We start from the raw sequence: 8,632 nt of genomic DNA, 5'->3' as shown, positions 1-8,632 counted from the left end.
GACAGGAGCTGAACGCCTTCCTTACGGAGCGTCAACGGACCTTAGAAGCCATAGACGACGTACGGCCGTCAGGCTCGAGTCAATCTCTGCCAAAAACATCCGCCCCCACTGCAGCGCCTCGAAGAATAAATTCTTACGAGAAAAGCGTAGCACCCAAGCCCAAAGGATGTGACCTTTGTAAATACGAAAACCATCCTGTCCACACATGTGCACGGTTTCTTCTGATGACGGTCGACGAGCGGTCGGCATATATAAAGAGAAAGCAGCTGTGTTTCAACTGCTTCGCACGAGGGCATCAGCTGCGTGATTGTGAAAGCACTCATAGTTGCTTTACGTGCCGCGGCCTCCATCACACCTTATTACACAGAGGCAATTCTTCCCAAATCGCATTCGAATCCGTCCCCGAGACCCAGATAAAGACCAAATACACCAGTTGCCACCGCTACCGGGTCCACGTACTCTACAGTCCAAAATTACTTCGCGACGGGGTATAGATCCGTCTTGCTGGGCACCGCCATAATTGACATATGTCACCTGGGGTCGAATTTTAAAGCTCGTCCCTTGATATATTCAGGATCAGAGGCAACCTTAATTTTTGAGCGGCTGTTCAAATCCGAGCCCAAATATCAGGCTTAAACCAGACAGTATCCGCTGAATCCAAAAAGCTCTGTCAGTTTACCATCCCCCATCCCCCACATGGTTGACACGTCCCTGGATAGGCTTCTCATCAATTTTTGGGAGGTGGAGGATCTGCCAGTAAAAGTGACCAAATTTTCAGATTTGACCTGTGAGGAAAATTTTCTCCGGACGACTACGAGAGACGATAAAGGCAGGTATGTCGTATGTCTTCCGTTTCGTGATCCAGAAAACGTAAAATCCGCCATCGGTCACTCCAGATCCCCCGCGTTGTCGCAGTTCCTAAGAACCGAGCAACGCCTAAAGAGGGACAGTTAGCTGAAAACCAAATACGACTCCGTGATTCAAGAGTATCTCGACCTCCATCACACGAAAGAAGTCCGTCCTACCCATAATTCTGCTAGTTATTACCTTCCGCATCACGCCGTGCTCAAGCCGGAAAGTACAACCACTAAGCTGCGTGTGGTTTTCAATGCCTCCGGCTCTTCAAAGAATGGGGTCAGTTTAAATGATATCCTCCATGCTGGCCCAGTCTTACAGTCCGATCTAACTATCCAGATCCTGAAGTGGCGATATTTATGATACGTCTACGGTGCCGATATCGAGAAAATGTATCGACAGAAGCATTCCCCGCTCCAGCGCATCTTATTCCGAAACACCGAGGGGCACATTCGAGGTTTCGAGTTACAGACGGTAACTTTTGGAGTCAATTGCGCGCCATTCCTGGACATTCGACTCCTGCAACAACTGGCAATTCAAGAGCGAGCAACGTCATTCGAAATCATATGTATGTAGACGATGTCCTTTTGGGAGCTGACTCCGCCGAAGACGGTCCTAGACCAGTTCAGAATACCCAGATGGGTTTCCTTCCGCCCAGAGTTACGCGTAGAGCATCACGGATTCTGTGACGCCTCGCAAAAGGCATACGAAGATCACCACAGAGGCATGGACCCACATGGCTGCAACGTCCACGCGATCCAACGTGACCGAGATCGAAAAGCGTGCCGTCAAAGCACATGTGGCGTCTATGCCGACAGAAGATTTCCTGGATCACTTTTCCAAATTAGATGGAGCATTGCGGGTCCTCGCTTGTGTCCAGCGATGTCGAAGACATGTTAAAATTTACGCATCTCATTTCATTATAAGGTGGTAATCAGTCAGTGGTGCGTCTCACCCGCTCCAGATACTGGGTTCCGAGAATAAGAAACTTGGTGAAGGCAGTGCTTAGTTCCTGCAAGGTCTGCGTTATCCACAAAAAGAGATTGCAAGTCCAGTTGATGGGAAGTTTCCCGAAAGAGCGAGTGTCCTTTTCCCGTCCGTTCACGTACACAGGGATGGACTACGCCGGCCCGTTTGATATAAAAATTATACCGGAAGAGCTTGTCTCATTACAAAAGGGTATGCGTTGGTTTTAGTTTGTTTTTCTACAAAGGCCATCCATCTAGAGCCTACATCCGACTTAACGACTGTTTACGTCAAAAGGGCGTTTAATATCAGGAGGCAGTGTCGAGCGGAAGTTTTATCCAGATGTCTACATCTCGCGCGCTCGCACTGCGCTCTCCATCTCTCCCCTAAGTCTCCGCTCTGATCTGGAGCGCTTAAGTTAAGTTAGGCTTAAGCAGTTCTTATTTCATAGTGTACTAATAAACACCTATGCACGTCGCGTTAAAAACCAGAAAGTACCGCCGCGTTTTTCGCGTACCATTCGATCTTGGTGCTTCAGCTATTTCAGCGATCAAGCCACTCCACCCCAACATTGTGGTCCTTCGAGCCGGATTTCAAAATCTTTGGATTTTCCTCTCCTGGAGTTTCCTTTGATTTTGTCCCAGCAGGCTGGAATCGCTCCACATAAGTTCCACTTACTATAATTGCCGGTCATACATCCATTTTTTCGAACCCTATTTCGACTAACTTTCTGTATGATATATGGTCTAAATCCAAAAGTGATCAATCCGACGCAACGGCATTGAATATATGTATTACCATTCCGTTATTTGTGCCCGACAATATTCCAGTTTCTTTTGCCCACAATTGTACACTTGAAACAATTCCAGTAGATAATTCAGTGCTACTATTCAACTGAAATATTTCTCAAGTATATTTTCAATTCCAATTGTGTGTAAAATATAACTCAGCCACAGTTAAAAAATTCCCGATCATATAATTTTCCCTTAAGATTTGCACTCTTTATTTTTTACTGTGTTCCGCTGCCTAACGGGAGGCAGCCAAAGGTGAAATTTGCCCTCGTGCAAATGCCACTGGTTGTTGTTTTAGCACCGCCTCTGCCCCTGTGCAGATGGCAGAGCTTGATCCAAAAATTAAAACGACGGAGTCAATGATATTTACTTCACGACGTTCTGTGTGAGACTATATTCTGCTGTTGGTTATACTTTTGGTTGGGCTATGCATAACAAGAAAGCTTATGATTTACCGTTTTCATTGTGGATCATAATGCTTTACAATAGAGGGTAATGTTTAAGCATACAATTTCAACTAAAATAAAGAGGTAAGCGTGAACATACTCCGCCCGTTCGAAGGACGGTCGTTCTTTCAATATTCAGGTGAGATAGGCAGGGGCGCAACCTTACGACGAATGACTCCTTTTGCCGTCTTAATATCGACGACTCGGACTCTTCCATCCGCTCCAGAGCAAGTATTGGTAATGCGTCCCAAGGGTCATTGCTGAGGTGAAGTGTTGTATTCATGGATCATGATCAGCTGTCCCGGGACTATATTCGCCTTTGGAGAAAGTCACTTGCTGCGGGCCTGAAAGGTGTGCAGGTAATCTCGTCGCCAAAGCTCCCAGAATTGTTGCTTGATGTGGGTGACCCGTTGCCAACGTGTCAAGTGCGATAGGTTGCATTCCTCTAAACTTGGCTCTGGAAGTGCCTTTAAAGACGTTCCGGCTAAAAAATGCGATGGAGTGAGGGCTTCTCCATCGTTTGGACCTTCTGAAAGAGGCGCAAGGGGTCGTGAGTTGACAACCGCTTCAGCATCAACTGCGACAGTTTGGAGTTCCTCGTACGTCAGATGTGAGTGACCAGTGTTTTTTACCAATAAAAGCTTCATGGACTTTACCGACGCCTCCCACAAGTCGCCAAAATGTGGCGCGCGGGGTGGAATGAAGCTAAATTCTACTCCATTGGATGAGGTGAACATTTGTAAGTCCTTCAACCCTTGCTGGCTGAAGAGTTGCATTTTAAATTCTTCTAACTGAGTGCGGGTTCCAACGAAGTTGGTTGCGTTGTCGCAGAATATCCGATTTGGCAAACTTCTCCGCCCGATGAAGCGTTTTCAACAGAGGCTAAAGGTATTAGTTGAAAGATCAGATACTAGTTCTACATGTACTGCTTTGGTGGCAAAGCAAACGAAGACGGCAATATATGTTTTGTATGGAGCCTTTCCGCGAATGCGATAGGACGTCAGAAATGGACCACACAGGTCGCCTCCAGATACAGCAAAGGGTTTTGTGAGTGACGACCGGTCAGCAGGAAGTGAACCCATGATTTGGTCCAGCAAATGAGGCGTGTAGTGATAGCAGTGGACACAGTTGCGCACCACTTTGCTAAGTAGTCGACGAGAGTTAACGATCCATACTTGGAGACGTAGGATTCCGATTAGAGCCTTGGGCCCTGCGTGCATGTTAGTTTCGTGAAGAAATTCGACGAGTTTATATGTGAATTTGTGATCTTTTGGCAATAAAAGTGGGTATTTGGCTTCTACCGGGATTTTCGCATTTTCTAGACGCCCGCCAACACGAATCAGTGTCACCGTGCGAGTTCCTATACCTGATTCCAAAAGAAAAGGTATCAGCCTTTGAAGATCTGCGCTGAGGACTTTACCATTCTTTAAACAATCAAATTCCTTCCAACACTCTTGATGCTAAATAAGTCCTACAATAAACAGGAACGAGTGCTGCAACTCAGTTGCTGGCATTTCAACCGCTTGCGACATGCAGAGGTTTTTGCTTGCAGGGATCTTGTTAAACGCCCGCAAAACGTAAGCTGTGACTCGGAGAACACGATAATACGAAGAGATTCGATTCAGAATTTGCTCAAGGATGTTTTCTTTAGATTCGGTGCATTTGAATGATGAAATTTTTCTTATTTCCAAATCCGCATCTATGGTTTCGATTTTGTCTAACGACTGCGGCCAAAGATGTTCTTCCAAGGAAAGGTTGGCCCTGTAAACCAACTTGTATTTTTAAGTTCGCTGACCTTGCATCCACGAGATATGATGTCAGCCGAATTTTCTTTTCCTGGCACATGACGCCAAGAAATGTTTGATGATTTAGATTGAATTCCTGAGATCCGATTGGCTTGAGCCAGTGTAATACGTTTTTGGAGTCTGTCCAGAAAACACCTTTTGTATGTTGCTGAACTTGTGTTTTATTTTGTTCCACGTATCACAAAGAATTGATGCAGCACAGAGCTCTAATCGCGGAAGAGAAAGGACTTTATTTGGGGCAACCTTTGACTTTGCTATGAGTAAATGCGATTCTACTGATCCATTTAGAATTGAGCGCAGATATATACAACAGCCGTATGCACGCTGTGAAGCATTTGCGAATCCATGTATTTCGCAATCATGTTTCGGGGAAAATCCTGTGAGGAGTTGAATAACTCCCCACAAATAAAAGCAGCAGCAGATGGCCGGCCGCTTACCAGTTACGCGGCGAATTCGCGTAGTAACGGCGCGGCGAGGAGAGTTTGGAGACTTGGATGGAGAACGAGAGAGTTTGGAGACCAAGAACGGAGAGCGATTTAGTTTGGAGACCAAGGATGGAGATCGAGAGAGTTTGGAGACCAAGGACTGAGAGCGAGAGAGTTTGGAGACCAAGCATGGAGAACGAAAGAGAATGGAGACTTCGCGGGCAAGGCAAGAGTGCCGTGTGCAAAAACAGGATATCGGAACTCCACCGGACTTTGGACTCTCCCGTGAACTTTAGACCGGGAGAGGAAGTGCCACATCTCGGCAGTGGAGCAGCACACAGGCGTGCCACAAGCGGCACGGGAATCAGCGGAATGGCAGCAGTGGGCGGAGCATCTATTGGAAGCGGTACGTGAAGGACAAGTGGGTCATCCAGGAGGCACGGACTTTTGACCCAGAGTGGAGAGATCCAGCGGGCCGTGCGCAAAAGGGAAAATAACTGTTCCCGGAGGTCCTATATAAGGGCGCAGAGCGCTGGCAGCTGGATCAGTCGATCACGAGGAGTCAAACCTTCGAGATTAGTTAAAGTACCAAGTAAACAGTCAGTCAAGCAAGTAATCTACGAGGGAGCTACAACCAAGCGAGTCGTCGGAAGCAGCGCCGTGGGAAGCACACAAGGAGCAAGATCGCCACGTCGAGACGTTCGGGATTGGGACATCAGGAATCTTCGAATTGAGACACAAGTGGCTGAGTTCTGGAAGGCATCACGCGACTAAGTCAAGGCGTTTGTTTTCTAACTTTGTCACGACCACACCCTGGGGAGTCGCCCGGCTAAAGCAAAAGAGTCCTACGACGAAGAGCCGTCAGCTTGGGGAGGAAAGTTGCCTGCGACCCAGCGTACCTTGCCCGACCAAGCAGGACCTGGCGTGACGGACGAGCGGTAGATCGATTTGCGGTTTCAAGAGGCGGCAGCCTGGAGAGCCCTGCGATTACCCGAACAGTGACCGCCCACTCCCCGAGTGCCAGAACGACGAGGTACTGATCAGAAGACAGCGCAGAGGACATCGACAGCGACGCCAGCAGACATTTCCGGCAGCCACGTTACCCTCGCCGCGCGGAGCTCCTTGGGGAGCGCAGGATCGTCGCGGACGTCACGCATTAGGGTTAAGCTGGGTGGAACGTTCGTCTGCGCTAGGCGTAAAGCAAAGTGAACTGCTAGACAGCCTCCTGACGGCAGCCTTGACTGTCAGCGCGATCTGAGCAAGAACCTAGCGGGACCGTCCGGGACAGAGCAAGGGACAAGTATTGCCTCTAAAGGCGTCGGCCTGGAGAGCAAGGCTTGTTCACCCTAGTCTGAGAACGGTGACGCTTCCCTAAGCCCACAAGGCCGAACTCTCTGCGGGTCTAAGGCTCAACAAGCGGCCCCGAGGCAGCGCTTCGGCAAGCAAGCGGAGGCGGCCACTACGAGCGTCCCGAAACCCAGGATCCAGTGGAAGCCGAGTCAACGCGTCGAGGAGCCAGAAAGAGGACCGCCAGCAGCCGGCGAAACCAGAGCCAGGAGATACCGAAGCCAGCCCAGCAACACACCCGCTGTACTAATACCACTAGAATAAATCCCACTTTTACCATTTGAACCCTTTGTTTTCTCACTGATCTACAGGCAATCACGTCATATAAATTTGGTGGGACGAACACACGAGCACGAATCTCGTAACGAGCAGACACACAAAAATCAGTTCGTTGCATCTGGCGCCCAACGTGATTGTCTTAACAGTGAGAACAAAAATGGGAAAGAAGTGGATTTACCGCCTCAAGAAGGAGGACTTCGCCCATGTCGCACAGAGGCTTAATGTCGCCCTGGAGGGCAGGCTAGAAGACATGAGGAAGGCACTGTCGGAATACTACTCAGAGACAGAGAACGACCCACAACTTGTCGACATCTGGGCCGAGCTGGAAGCAACATACCACGACAGAGCCGGCCCAAGCATTACCTTAACAAACGCTGAAGGGGACAACCTAGTGGCAAGCCTGAGCTTTGACAACATGCAAAAAGAGGCCCACAGGAGAGAGTCAAGCCAGGATAAGAAAACAACAGCGCTGACCCCGAGACCAAGCCAGTCGGACTATGCAAAGGTCGCTAAACAGGTCCGCGAATGGTCGTTCAGGTTCGACGGGGCGGAAAAACCATTTGAGTTCCTGGAGCAGGTAGAATGGTCCGCCAACACGTACGGCTTGGACCTTGATATGATCCCTCGAGCAATGCCGGAATTGCTTAAAGGAAGGGCGTCGAAAAGGTTCATCGCCAACAACAAGCAATGGAGAACCTGGGCAGAGTTCATAGAAAGCTTCCACACCTATTTTCTGCCAAGAGATTTCTTCACCAGGCTAGCGGACCAGGTCCGGCAACGGAAGCAAGGCTTCAGCGAGTCGTTCAAGGACTACATGATCGACATGCAGACGATGGTGAGGCCACTTAACTACTCTACGAAAGAAACGTTAAGGGTCATTAAAGAGAACTGCACACCAAGCCTACGGATTTTCTTGAGAGCATACAAAGTGTCGGACCTGGATACGCTAATGATCCTAGCCGATGAGTATGAAGAACTTGAAAACGAACAAAAGTTTTCGCACAGGAGAAGAAGTTCTCAAAGACCAAGTCGGCGTCAAGAAGATGCGAGGAGAGAGATAACCCGGACACACGAGGAAATAACCAATGGTCACCACCACACCAAGCCAGACGACAGCAGGCAACAGACGCACCACGCTGAGGCCATTGGACACCACCCCTACAGCAACAGAGACAGCCAAACAATACCGTGTGGAGGCCACCAAGCAATACACAGAGGCCACAAGATGCCACCCATATCACAGACCCGCAGGAAGCCTGTCGAAAATGCGGTGGGAACGGACACTGGGCTAGAGGATGTCGAAACCTGCGGCTGTTATTTTGCTGGATATGCGGCAAGGTGGGTGTCAGGGGCGTCGATTGCTGCCAACGATCGGGAAATGGCCAGCCATCTCAGCCGCAGAGAGGCGAGCGGGGATCGCACAATGCCACCTCTCCAAACTAACGGGCAAGCTAACCGAGGAGGAGCAGCAGTTGTCCGCAGCTGTGATGATTGGTGGGAACAGCTACAAAGCCACAGTCGACACCGGAGCAACGGCAAGCTTCGTTAGCGAAGAATTGGCGGACAATATTGCTGCTCTAGGAAGGATTACAAAGACGGGACGGCAAGTTAGGTTGGCAGATGGTAGGTGCGGCGGAATTGATGCGCAGCTTGAGGTGGAGGTCAAATTCGGCAACAAACAAGTGACCATGAGCCTGTTGATTTTACCCGGAGTAGTG

This window comes from Drosophila suzukii (genome assembly GCF_043229965.1).
Source record: "Drosophila suzukii chromosome 2 unlocalized genomic scaffold, CBGP_Dsuzu_IsoJpt1.0 scf_2c, whole genome shotgun sequence".
NCBI classification, from domain to species: domain Eukaryota; kingdom Metazoa; phylum Arthropoda; class Insecta; order Diptera; family Drosophilidae; genus Drosophila; species Drosophila suzukii.
This window is presented reverse-complemented; position numbering follows the sequence as displayed.